This window comes from Chiloscyllium plagiosum, unplaced genomic scaffold (assembly GCF_037043375.1).
Source record: "Chiloscyllium plagiosum isolate Xiang-an unplaced genomic scaffold, Cpla_swu_hap1 HiC_scaffold_28, whole genome shotgun sequence".
NCBI classification, from domain to species: domain Eukaryota; kingdom Metazoa; phylum Chordata; class Chondrichthyes; order Orectolobiformes; family Hemiscylliidae; genus Chiloscyllium; species Chiloscyllium plagiosum.
The window spans coordinates 42,692,783-42,707,306 of record NW_028270166.1 but is presented as its reverse complement, the minus strand read 5'-3'; positions in this window follow the sequence as shown (position 1 = coordinate 42,707,306).

Below are 14,524 nucleotides of genomic sequence, written 5' to 3'. Positions count from 1 at the left end.
TTGCCCTTCACAAAACCATGCTGACTATCCTTGATCACATTATTCCTATCCAGATGTGCATAAATCCTATCCCTTACAATTCTCTCTAAGACTTTGCCCACAACAGAAGTGAGACTCACCGGCCTATAGTTACTAGGGCTATCCCTACTCCCCTTTTTGAACAAGGGAACCACATTTGCTATCCTCCAGTCTTCTGGGACTACTCCTGTAGACAAAGAGGACATAAAAATCAAGGCCAATGGCTCTGCAATCTCCTCCCTTGCTTCCCAGAGAATCCTAGGATAAATGCCATCAGGCCCAGGGGACTTATCTATTTTCACCTTTTCCAGGATTTCCAACACCTCTTCTCTACATACCTCAAAGCCATCCATTCTACTTATTTGTGACTCAGTATTCTCATCGACAACAATTCCCTGTTCCTGAGTAAATACTGAAGAAAAGTATTCATTCAGTGTCTCCCCAATCTCTTCCGCCTCCACACGCAACTTCCCCCTACTATCCTTGACTGGACCTATTCCTACCCTAGTCATTCTTTTATTCCTAACATACCTATAGAAAGCCTTAGGATTTTCCCTAATCCTATCGACTAAGGACCTTTCATGTCCCCTCCTTGCTGCTTTTAGCTCTCTCTTCAGGTCCTTCCTGGCTACCCTATAACTCTCAATCGCCCCAATTGAACCTTCACGTCTCATCTTGAGATAGGCCGCCCTCTTCCATTTAACAAGTGTTTTAAAAAATTCTCAAGGTCAGGTTCGTAGGAGAGTAGTCTGACACAGAACAAACGACCAAGAGGCGAGTCTGCTAGAATATGGGCATTTTATTCCCCGCAGCGTCGCCAGAACGGGTCTGGCTTATACTCACTCTACATGTTACCAAAACTGGGAGCCGTCAGTTCTCGTAGAGCGGTTGCCAACAACCCACGCTCGGCGGTTAAACGTAACCCCGGAGCAGACTCACCGAACTGGAGACTTTTCCGGCTGATATACTCTTTTCCAGATATAAACATTCATGTGAACAGCAGAAAAACACATTCCATTCTGGTTACATACAGATAAGAAGATTCACACGGGACTAAGCAACACCTCCATTCCGGTTAGATTCACACATGTATTGGGACATAATTTTTAACCGTTTCACCACATTCCACTGCTTGGAATTTTACACCACATTCCACTGCTTGGCCCAATACATGTGTTACATTATGATTAATTCAGTTCAATTCGTTTCAGTTAATTTCAGTTCAGTCAATTCAGTGTAATTCAATTCAGCTCAGTTCAGGTCTGTTCAGTTCAATTCAATTGTGTTCAATTCAGTTCCGTCCATTTCAATTCAATTTAGCTCAGTTCCATTTTGTTCCGTTCAATTTGATTCACTTCAGTTCCACTCAGTTCAGTTCAGTTCAATCCCATTCAATTCTGTTAACTCCGCTTCAGCTTTTTGGACATGCCCACATCCTCCGCTGTACCCCAGGCAAGGGGTTCTTCGGCAGGACTGGGATCCTTTCTCAAACAAACTGCCACGTACATGCCCACATCCATGCCATCCCGGGACGGTCGGGACCTCCACAGTTTGTTCTTCTGGTTTCTTAGTCTTTTTCCAAAACATTGTTCTGTATCAAAATCTCTCCTCAATTGCGATTGATCCTGCCGACTACGCCAAATGTTTTAAAAAATTCTCAAGGTCAGGTTCGTAGGAGAGTAGTCTGACACAGAACAAACGACCAAGAGGCGAGTCTGCTAGAATATGGGCATTTTATTCCCCGCAGCGTCGCCAGAACGGGTCTGGCTTATACTCACTCTACATGTTACCAAAACTGGGAGCCGTCAGTTCTCGTAGAGCGGTTGCCAACAACCCACGCTCGGCGGTTAAACGTAACCCCGGAGCAGACTCACCGAACTGGAGACTTTTCCGGCTGATATACTCTTTTCCAGATATAAACATTCATGTGAACAGCAGAAAAACACATTCCATTCTGGTTACATACAGATAATAACAGCAGAGCAAGGCTAAAAAACACATTCCATTCTGGTTACATACAGATAAGAAGATTCACACGGGACTAAGCAACACCTCCATTCCGGTTAGATTCACACATGTATTGGGACATAATTTTTAACCGTTTCACCACATTCCACTGCTTGGAATTTTACACCACAACAAGGGATTCCAATTCCTTATTAAACCACGGCTCCCTCGCACGACCCTTTCCTTCCTGTCTGACAGGTACATAATTATCAAGGACACTCAATAGTTGCCCCTTGAACAAGTTCCACATATCATTTACACTCTTGCCTTGGAGTCTACTTTTCCAAGCCACACATCCTAAGTCATGCCTCACCGCATCATAATTTCCCTTACCCCAGCTATAATTCTTGCCCTGTAGTACACACTTATCCCTCTCCATCACGAGTGTAAAAATCACCGAATTATGGTCACTATCCCCAAAGTGCTCACCTACCTCTAATTCTAACACCTGGCCTGGTTCGTTACCCAGAACCAAATCCAGTATGGCCTCACCTCTTGTTGGCCTGTCTACATATTGTGTCAGGAAACTCTCCTGCACACATTGAACAAACACTGACCCATCTAACGAACTTGAGCTATAGCTTTCCCAATCAATATCAGGAAAGTTAAAGTCCCCCATAACAACCACCCTATTACTGTCACTCATCTCCTGAATCACCTTCCCTATCCTTTCTTCAATGATTCTAGGACTATTAGGAGGCCTGTAAAAGACTCCTAACAGGGTGACCTCACCTTTCCTATTCCTAACCTCAGCCCAAACTACCTCAGATGGCAAGTCCTCATCCATTGTCCTTTCCACCGCTGTAATACTATCTTTGACAAGCAATGCCACACCTCCCCCTCTTTTACCCCCACCTCTGACCCTACTAAAACATTTAAATCCCGGAACCTGCAACAGCCAATCCTGTCCCTGTTCTAGCCATGTCTCCGTAATAGCCACAACATCGAAGTCCCAGGTACCAACCAACGCTGCAAGTTCACCTACCTTATTTCGTATACTTCTTGCATTGAAGTATACACACTTCAAGCCACTTCCCTGTTTACAGGCACCCTCCTTGGAAATTGATGCCATGTTCCTCACCTCCCTACACTCCAGGCCCTGCACCCTGAAGCTACAATCTGGGTTCCCATGCCCCTGCCGAGTTAGTTTAAACCCCCCCCAAGAGCACTAGCAAACCTCCCCCCAAGGATACTGGTTCCCCTCAGGTTCAGGTGTAGACCATCCTGTTTATAGAGGTCCCACCGTCCCCAGAAAGAACCCCAGTTATCCAAAAACTGGAACCCCTCCCTCCTGCACCATCCCTGAAGCCACGCATTTAATTGTTCTCTCTCCCTATTCCTCGAATCTCTATCACGTGGCACGGGTAACAAACCAGAGACAACAACTCTGTTTGTTCTAACTCCGAGCTTCCAACCTAGCTCCCTGAAAGCCTGTCTAACATCCTCAGCACTCCTCCTACCTATGTCGTTGGTGCCAATGTGGGACCTCTATAAACAGGATGGTCTACACCTGAACCTGAGGGGAACCAGTATCCTTGGGGGGAGGTTTGCTAGTGCTCTTGGGGGGGGTTTAAACTAACTCGGCAGGGGCATGGGAACCCAGATTGTAGCTTCAGGGTGCAGGGCCTGGAGTGTAGGGAGGTGAGGAACATGGCATAGAGTCAGAGAGATGTACAGCACGGAAATAGACCCTTTGGTCTGACTCATCCATGCTGACCAGATATCCCAACCCAATCTAACCACACCTGCCATCACCCGGCCCATATCCATCCAAACCCTTTCTGTTCATATATCCATCCAGATGCCTTTTAAATGTTGCAATTGTACCAGCCTCCACCACTTCCTCTGGCAGCTCATTCCACACATGCACCACCCTCCCGGTAAAAAAATTGCCCCTTCGGTCTGTTTTGTATCTTTCCATTCTCATCATAAACCTATGCCCTCTAGTTCTGGACTCCCCCAGGGAAAAGACTTAGTCTATTTATCCTATCCATGCCCCTCATGAGTTTATAAACCTCAATAAGGTCACCCCTCCAGGGAAAACAGCTCTAGCCTATTCAACCTCTCCCTACAGCTCAATCTTCCAACCCTAGCTATTTCCTCAAATGTCTGTCATTAGTTATCTACAACCATATCTTCGAACCTATTTTCCCACTGCACTTTCACAAATTGTGTATTCATACTCTTTGTAATTATTTCATTTAAACCATTGGTTTCAGACCTCCATTCACTCTCAGACTGAATGTGCAATTCTATCATGTTGTGAGACCTGTCACTGACAGGATTGTTTTGTATGAGGTCATTACTTAATTCTATCTCATTACATGGTAGTTTTGCTGGGATGGTAGTGGGTGCAGGGGAGTGTGGGGTGGGGGGGGGGGGGGGGATGTTGTTTCCTTCAAAGGAGAATCACCTCCACAGCACTAGTTATCACCAGCACCAGCAGAATTAGGCCCTTAAACCGAGAGCTGAAACCATCAATTTGGCCCTGGGCAGAAAGGCTGCCAGCAAGCCATCCTGTTCTGGACCTGAATGGAGGGAGGTCACTGAGTGGCAGAATCCCACACTCTCTACCTGATCACCGACCCCCAACTTGCTGGGCTCATTAAATTCCACGGAGGATTTCAAGGTTGCATCAATGTAAGAACCTTACATTTTTCACTGCAGTAGCATTGCTAAAAACCTTGAAACATCTGTGTCCTGCTGGGGTTAGGAGGCTGAGGTGAATTAAATGGCCACATGAGCTTTTGTAATTATCTTATGATCTGTAAAGGACAAGATGAAATCTTTAACCAGTCACACATTCACACTTGTGAGCACACACTGTCTTAGCCATAAGATAATTTCTACACGTACTGATGAAACCACAGAAATTAGTTGGTGACTGTGTGATTTTTTTCTTAAAGAAATGGGTAGTGCAACAAGCCCCAAACATATAACCATTCTTTGTTCACACGTCCAGACTGTTGGCAGTTTGTCCATGTAACAAAGGGACAATAGTGAATATAATGTTCAGAGAGCTCATGGGTTTCCTTGTCACTAAGATCGAGACTGGCCAAACAGCTCGCTCTGCTACATCCCGCCCTTCCAATATCCCACATTGTAAAATGTCCTTGAATGCCCTTCCCTCGCTCGCCCTAACCTGCATCTTTTTCTAACTTCTGTCCGTTTTACTGTCATGCCATTTACAAGTTGATCTTTTACATTCAATCAACTTCCTGCTCCTGTGGCTCTATTCTGACCACTCAGCCTCTCCTCTGGGTTCTCCCTTTAGCTGTTAATGGTGTCCTCTGTTTAGGGGCCAGCAATTTCTCATTTATGAAAATCTCAGTAGAGACTGTATAACTTTGTTTTTATAAAAATAGTAGAAATCCAAAGCTCTAGTTGTTAAAAGAACAATGTCACACAATTCATGCTTTTAAAGTTATTGTACAATAATTAAACCAGACACACACATTAAGTACTATCTCATGTAACCTCTGACATCAGGAACCCAGAATCCAGTTTTTAGTACTGAATTAATAGCCACACAATGGTTTATTACAAAATATAAATTCCATATTAATTGCCAGTAATTGGACAGTAATTGGTGAAGCAGTCTACTTAACACATAGGTTAATCTTGGTCACAAAGTGCTTAAAACTCTGTCTTCCTCATGAAGCATTTCAGCTCCATTCCTGCATTGTGAGCCTGATCCCCAGCCGACAGCATTGTACAATGAATCCAAGTTCCACTGTCACGGTCTGCACTAAAATGGCAGAGACCTGCAGAACCTCCATAACTCTGCTTGTGACCGCTTGGATGGCATAGATCCACCAATGCTGTGTTCCAGTAATAGAAATAGCTGTAAGTACATTCATTTTAAAACAGTTATGGAAGGGACAAAACTGGTCCAGAGGTTCAAGTTCTAAACTGGGGCAAGGTGAATTTTAATGGAATTAGACAGAAGCTTGCAGGGGACAATTGAAGTCATCTGTTTGCAGGAAAAGGGACCTCTGACAAGTGGGAGACCTTTAAAAGTGAGATAGTGAGAGTTCAAGGTCTATATGTTGCTGAGAGGGTGTCGGGCAAGGTTAACAGGAATAGGGAACACAGGATGACAAGGGATACTGAGGCTTTGACCAGAAAAAAGGAAGAGACATGGATCAGGTATAGGCAGCTGGGATCAAGGGAATCCCAGGAGGTATACATGGAATACAGGAGTTTAGTGAAGAAGGATAACAGGAGGATGAAAGGGGCACGGGATAGTATTGGCTGGGAAGATTAGAGTGAATCCAAAGAGGCATTTTGAAAATATTAAAGGAAAAAGAATAAGCAGAGAGAGAATAGGACCCCTCAAGGATTAAAGTGGACACGTATGTGTAGAGCCGCAGGTGTTGGGCAAGGTTCTCGATACATATTTCTTTGTGTTTACCATGGAGAAAGACATGAAAAAGACTTGGGAACTTTGGGAAATTTGTGATGTTGTCTTTGGGACAGTCCATATCATAGTCGAGGAGATGTTGGATGTATTAAAATGTATGAAGGTGGATAACTCTCTTGGTCCTGACCAGAGATATCCAAGAATACTACAAGAGGCGAGAGAAGGAATTGGGAGGATCCTGGATGATTTTTGTGCATCATCGTTAGCCATGGGTGAGGTCCTGAAAGACTGAAGAGTAGCGAATGTTGCGCCATTATTCAAGAAAGGCTACAAAGAAAAGCTTGGGTACTATGGACCAATGGACCTAACATCATCGTTCGGTAAGTTACTTGATAAGATGCTGAGGGATAAGATATCCATCCACTTGCAAAGACAGGGTTTGATTTGGAGTAGTGAGTGGGAGATCGTGCCTCATAAATTTGTTGGAGTTCTTGGATAAAGTGACCAGGAAGGTTTACGAGGGCAGAGCGGTAGGTGTGGTCTATATGGATTTCAGTAAGGCCACTGATAAGGTTCCACATGGTAGACTGCTCTGGAAGGTTAGATCGCATGGAATCCAGAGGACCTTGGCAAATTGGATACACAATTGGCTTGATGGTAGGAAGCAGAAGGTAATAGTGAAAGGACGCTTGTCAGACTGGAAGCTTGTGACTGGTGGTCCCTGGTGCTGTGAGGCAGCAGTGCTAACCACTGAGCCACTATGCCACCCTTGCCATAGATGTTTTTGTACACACCATTCACCATCTTTTGTCCTCACTGGGACGTATTTTAGTTGTGGGGATTTAAGTAGCTCCTTAAACAACTGCCATTACTCATCTACCATCTTACCTGTTAGCCTTCTTGATAAACCTACTTGTGCCAATTCTGTCCTCATGCTGATTAATTTTCTTTGTTTAATTCCAGAACACTACTGTGGGACTCCACTTTCTCACCCCAAAGTGAATTTTGAATTCTATCATCCTGTGCTCAGTATTCCGCAGAGTATCCTTAGCCATGATGTGATCAATTAATCTCTCCTCATTATATAATACCATATCCAAAGTAACTTGCTCCCTGGTTGGTTCCACAACATACTGCTCCAAGAAACCATCTCGAATACATTCAATAAACTCTGTCTACAGGCTTCCTTTACCAATTTCATTCTTCCAATCTGTGTGCATGTTAAAATCACCCATGATTATTGCTGTACCTTTCTTACAAGCCTCTAATATTTCCTGTGTCCCACTGCAGAACTTCTGTTTGGGGATCTATAGATTACTCTTCCAAGTACTTCTTCCCTTTGCTATTTCTTATTTCTTCCCAGACTTATTCCACATCTTGATCTCCCGTGCTTATGTCATTTCTCATTACAGCACTGATCCCTTCCTTCACCAGCGAAGCTAAACCACCTCCTTTTCCATTCAGTCTATTTTTCCAAAATGCTGACTACCCTTGGATATTCAATGCCTAGGCCTGGTCTCCTTGTAACCATATCTCAGTAATCACTACCAAATCATACCCTTTTGTTTCTTTTTGCACCATTAATTCATCAGTTTTGTTTCGAATGCTTTGTGCATTTAGATACAAAGCTTTCAAATTTGTTCTACTGGTAAATTTCCATAATTTTTTATAATTCCTTAGTACATAAAGATTTTCACCTGTTCTGTCCCTCACCTTTCATAGTCTGCCACATCACTAACCTGCACTCTTACCTCCTCTTTTAATTTGGGTTATCTAATTTCCCCTACAACTGAACCCCCAACCTACACCACCACTACCACCCTCCCACCTCCCCACACCCCACCTATTTAGTTTCAAGCCCTGTCAACAGCCCGAGTTACGCCGTTCGCTTGGACTCTGGTCCCAGCACTGTTCAGATGAAGATCGTCGAATCGGAACAAGTCCCTTCTTCCCCAGGACTCGTGCCAATGTCCCATGAATTCAAACCCATTTCTCCCATACCAATCTTTGAGCCTCGTATTGCCCTGCTTGATCTTATTGACCCTGTGCCAATTACCTTGTGGCTCAGATAGTAATCCAGAGATTATTACCTTTTTGGTTCTGCTTTTTAAATTACTTCTTAGTTGTTCATTCTCCCTTAGTTTTATCTATGTTATTGGTACCTACGTGGACCATGACAAATGTTTCATATGCCAATGCAAACAACCTCTCTGTTTCTGTATTATCTACTTCCTTCATAACTTTAGATGTACAGTGTGAGGATATGTCTCAGTTAAGTTTTGATCAAGGACAGTCGGTGCTGTGGCATTAACTACGCAGCAAGTGGCTTCCACCACCTGTAAACAAAACCCCAACACCCCAAAACCCCCAATGCATCGGATGAGGTCGGGTCATAGTTTATCATGTGCTCTTCGGTCAAAGTGACTTTTACGTACCATCCTGTTCGTGTACGAGGAAGGTGAAAAGTCTACCATTATCGGGAATGCCCACACCAGGGCAGAACAAAGACCATTGTTAAGTTTCTGGAAAGTGGAATGCTCCTCATGGGAAAACAAGAAAGTGTCCTCGGAATCTCTTCTCTTTAAGAGATTGGTCAGGGACTGGGCTCTTTGGGAGTAGCTGTCAATCCAACTTCTGTTGAAATAGCCAAGGCCTAGCAAAGCTCCCAATTCCTTGGGTGTATGATCTCATGTTTCCTCCCTGAAATCCTCTGTATCAGACATATAACTTCTTCCTAGATAATCAGAGCCTTTTTAAGGTTAGCCTTCTGGAGTGTAGGTGGTCAAGGAGGGTACAGGGGTCCTCCCTGTGCTGCTCTTTATTGGACAGGCTTTTAAGATATCATGCAGATATTGTATAAGCACAGAGGCCATAGAGACAGCTCACGCAGATGGATTTGCAGCACTGTATGGAACACAGTGGGATGACTGTGAAATCCCTGTGGTAAGCATGTCCATGTATATTGCTGCTATTGCATGGTAAAGGTGAACCAGAGCCAATGGAACCAACCAGAACTCGTTGGCCATATCTATCACAGAGAAAAACATATGATTTGATAGAGGGTGTTAACACTGGCAGGGGGGTCAGCAACTGAGGGTGCTTTCTGTTCGATGCACTGGTTAGCTTTGTGGTGGTTAACAGTCAGGCACCATGTACCATTGGGTTTCTTAACCAGTTACACCAGACTGTTGGAGGAGCTATGCGTTTTAACAAGGACCCCTTGCTGTTTTAATTGGGCAATGACGGGTAAAATGACAGCAATAGAGCCAGAGCAAATAACATATTGTTTGGTACATGGTGAGATGACACCGGTGTATGTTACTGGTGCCATCTTTATCGGTCACAGTGCTGCTTAATCTTTTGCCCAAATGGTCTCATCGTTCCACTTGGGTAAGGTGCCTTATGGACCAGGTAACTTGACCATTTTCAAAATGTTTCAATGGGTCTATCTGGGTCAAGACACCCATGCCCAGCAAGGCTTGTCTGATGGAACCCTCCCACACTGAGGTGATTATTTCACAGGGGCCCAGCCAGATCAGAACAGGTTCTTTTTTCTCAGTCTTGAGGTCTTTGCCCCCACTCCCTGAGTCAGTCCTCTTCCCTTTCTGTTGGGGTAGACCATGGCCATCAAACAAAGAAAGACAAGTTAACTCGAGGGCACCTGGGTCAAGGAGATAGTCAATTTCCTGGGCGCGGGGGCGGTGCTGAGTTAGTTTTTTTGTAAGATAAGTTGCTTCCACTGAGATTCTGAGCACACTTTAAGTTGTTCAAGTAGAGTCAGGTGTTCCATCAGGACAAGGTTATCCCATCCAGGAGCCTTTTTGGGTGCGTTGGGATTCTGTTTTCCTCCTGGATGCTTTTCCCTTTATCTGCAATTTTTGGTCCAATGTTGTTGCTTTCCATAACTGTGATATTTTCCGGGCGCTTCTCGGTGTCAGTTGGGCCGACAGTGTGCCTGACTCTGAGTTTCCATTCAATGTACAGTTTTAGCCTCCTTCCTTTTCCAATCAGGTCTCTGAGGGAGATGCAGCCCTGCTCCCAATCGCAGCAATGACACTTCAACATTGCCACAAGTTCGGGTTTAGGGCCGGCCACAAAGGCTGGTTTTAATGGGGTGAGTGTCTGCTATTCTATATCGTCTGCCCCATCATCACAAGCAAGCCCTGAGTGTTCCATCCAAATATTGAGAAAATGCTCCGCAAAGTCCCTAACGTTTACAGTGCCTTGCTGTTGGCAGGCAGTTATTTTGTTCCAATCTGTCTCAGGAGGGCGGTCATCACAGAGCCAATTGCAGAAAGAATGGACCCATCCTCTAACTTCTGTCCATCTTCCCCCCTAACTGTGCTGCTGTTGGAGTGAGAGGTTTATTTCCTGAATTTGATCCCACCATTGCAGATAAGGTTTCACCTCTGTCCATTGGATGTAGAGAGTAAATATTTTTCAACTTTTCCAATTCACTGCCATGTTTTTAGATTCCCTTCTTAGGATGCGGCCATTCTTTTGCCCACCTTTCAACCAATTTCAGATCAGGCGGGATGCTCATGAACAGCTCACTGTGTGTATTCAGGTTTGGATCCTTGCAGCTTATCGTCTTTCTCTTTGACATAATGCTTTTTCCTTTTTTGTTGTTTTAATCAGACTAGGTGCATGGACACAGGGCATCCCTTATTGGGTGGCATGGTGGCTTAGTGGTTGGTACTGCTGCCTCACAGCACCAGTCATCTGGGTTTGATTCCAGCCTTGGGCAACTGCCTGTGTGGAGTTTGCACATTCTCCCTGTGTCTGCATGGGTTTCCTCCCACAGTCCAAAGATGTGCAGGTTAGGTGTACTGGCCATGCTAAATTGTCCACAGAATTCAGGGATGTGTAGGTTAGGTGCATTAGTCAGGAGTAAATGCAGGCCAATGGGTCTGGGTGGGATCCTCTTTGGTGGGTCGGTGTGGACTTGCTGGGGCAAAGGGCCAGTTTCAACACTATAGGGACTCTATGATATCGGAATTATTATCACGTTATTGAAAGCACTTCTTAGAACAACTTTGAACTCAAGTTAAACTTACTGTGAGTCAACATGGCTTTTTAGACAGAACTGTAACCAATACTTGTGACCGAAGCTTGTTTACACAGTATTCTGTCCCTTCTATGATAAACAAATGTTTTATTTCCAGAGTATTTACTTATTCTATTTTTCTTACACAGTTAGCTTGACTCTCAGAGCCCTGGCAACATTTGCCGTTATGTGCCTATTGTTAACCTGATCATATTTGCTGAGACATGTCACTTTCATCATCCTAGTTACTTTCAGACGCCACCCTCCACACTAGACTGGGTAAATGCAGGAAGGATATTCCCAATGACCAGGGAGTCCAGAACCAGGGGTCCCAGTCTAAGTACTGTATATGGGGTAGGCCACTTAGGACTGAGATGAGGAGAAATCCTTTCACCCAGAGAGTGGTGAGCCCGTGGAATTCTCTGTCACAGAAAGAGACCAAAATACTGAATGTTTACAAGTGTTATATGTATGTATGTTATAGTTTTATCTTGTTCTCAGGGCAAAAGGGATCAAAGAATTTGGGGTGAATATGGAATATGGGGAACTGAATAGGATGATCAACCGTGGCCATATTGAATGGTGGAGCAAACTCAAAAGGTCAAGTGGCTTATTCCTGTTTCTATGTTGCATTCAATACTCTCAATCATTGGCCAGAATAGATCATTAGCAACAGATTAAACACTTATCATGATTTAAATAAATTTTCAGGAAGTGAAGTAATTGCACAGCTATACTTTCATATCTCTGCAGATACATGCAACACGATTCAAGTTGCTAATATGAGATCGATTGTCTGTTTCCAACTGAAAAATACTTTGAAACATGAGCCACAACGCAAACTTAATGACTATTCTTCATCAACAGCAGCCATTTCTCAGACACATTGTTTGTCGCCACAAACCACAAGTAATAGGAGTTTGTATCTACGTTCATCAATATGAGTAATAATTGAGAGAGTGATCATAGATCTGCCAAGTCATTGGAGAGGCCTTAGGGTGAATGTTACCCTCAGACTTCAGAGAGTATTTCAAATCCTCAGCACTATAATTTTCTGTGACAGTGCTTCAATATGTGAAGGAAAAAATACAGACTAAGACCACTTGGCAGGCGGGAAACATTTCTGACTTCTCTCTTCATTCCACGATTGATGAGGCTGATTGTATAGGAGAAAGTCAGGATTGCAGATGCTGGAGATCAGAGCTGAAAATGTGTTGCTGGAAAAGCGCAGCAGGTCAGGCAGCATCCAAGGAGCAGGAGAATCGACATTTCGGGCATGAGCCGGGCATTCGGGCATTCCTGAAGAAGGGCTCACGCCAGAAACGTCGATTCTCCTGCTCCTTGGATGCTGCCTGACGGGGCTGATTGTATACTTTTGTTCAGCCGTAGCTCAGTTGGTAGCAGTTTTGCATGAGTCAGGTTCAGCACTTGAGCAGAAAAATAAAGACTGACAGTTCAGTGCAGCCCTGAGGGAGTCCTGCCTTGGTGGAGCTGCTAGCTTTTGGATGAGATATGAAAATGAGGCTCCATCTATTCTCTCAGGTGGATGTAACAGATCCCATCCTGCTTTTTCAAAGAAAAGGAGTCAACTTTGGTATCCCTAGTATTCAGCCCCTGTATAATATCTTAGAATAAATTATTATATGTGATTTGATCATTAACACTGGTGAATTGGTTGCTGTTGTATTTTAGTTGGGAGAATGTAGAGAGTCAGTAAAAATTAAATTATCCAATTTTAAAGCGTGTACAGGAACAGAAATGTAAGGGTATTTTACATGTCTCTGCAGGTAGATGGGTAAATTAAAAAGGCTGTTAAGGCACTGGGATCTTTGGATTTATTAATAGAAGCTTACATACAAAATCAAGGATGTTCATTACATATTGGTGATTGCCCATCTGGGGTATTGTTTAATTCTGGAGACAACACTCAGGAAGGATGTCAGGGACGTCTGAATGATGCAGACTGCTTTTACAAGGCAGAACGTTTTTGTTTGATAAAATAATAATGATAAAGTTGTTGTGGTTCTGTTTGCCGAGCTGGGAATTTGTGTTGCAGACATTTCGTCCCCTGTCTAGGTGACATCCTCAGTGCTTGGGAGCCTCCTGTGAAGCGCTTCTGTGATGTTTCCTCCGGCATTTATAGTGATTTGTATCTGCCGCTTCCGGTTGTCAGTTCCAGCTGTCCGCTGCAGTGGCTGGTATATTGGATCCAGGTCGACGTGCTTATTGTTTGAATCTGTGGATGAGTGCCATGCCTCTAGGAATTCCCTGGCTGTTCTCTGTTTGGCTTGTCCTATAATAGTAGTGTTGTCCCAGTCGAACTCATGTTGCTTGTCATCTGAGTGTGTGGCTACTAAGGATAGCTGGTCATGTCGTTTCGTGGCTAGTTGGTGTTCATGGATGCGGATTGTTAGCTGTCTTCCTGTTTGTCCTATGTAGTGTTTTGTGTAGTCCTTGCATGGGATCCCAGCACCAGCAGAATTAGGCCCTTAAACCGAGAGCTGAAACCATCAATTTGGCCCTGGGCAGAAAGGCTGCCAGCAAACCATCCTGTTCTGGACCTGAATGGAGGGAGGTCACTGAGTGGCAGAATCCCACACTCTCTACCTGATCACCGACCCCCAAATTGCTGGGCTCATTAAATTCCACGGAGGATTTCAAGGTTGCATCAATTTAAGAACCTTACATTTTTCACTGCAGTAGCATTGCTAAAAACCTTGAAACATCTGTGTCCTGCTGGGGTTAGGAGGCTGAGGTGAATTAAATGGCCACATGAGCTTTTGTAATTATCTTATGATCTGTAAAGGACAAGATGAAATCTTTAAGCAGTCACACATTCACACTTGTGAGCACACACTGTCTTAGCCATAAGATAATTTCTACACGTACTGATGAAACCACAGAAATTAGTTGGGTGACTGTGCGATTTTTTGTCAAAGAAATGGGTAGTGCAACAAGCCCCAAACATATAACCATTCTTTGTTCACATGTCCAGACTGTTGGCAGTTTGTCCATGTAACAAAGGGACAATAGTGAATATAATGTTCAGAGAGCTCATGGGTTTCCTTGTCACTAAGATCGAGACTGGC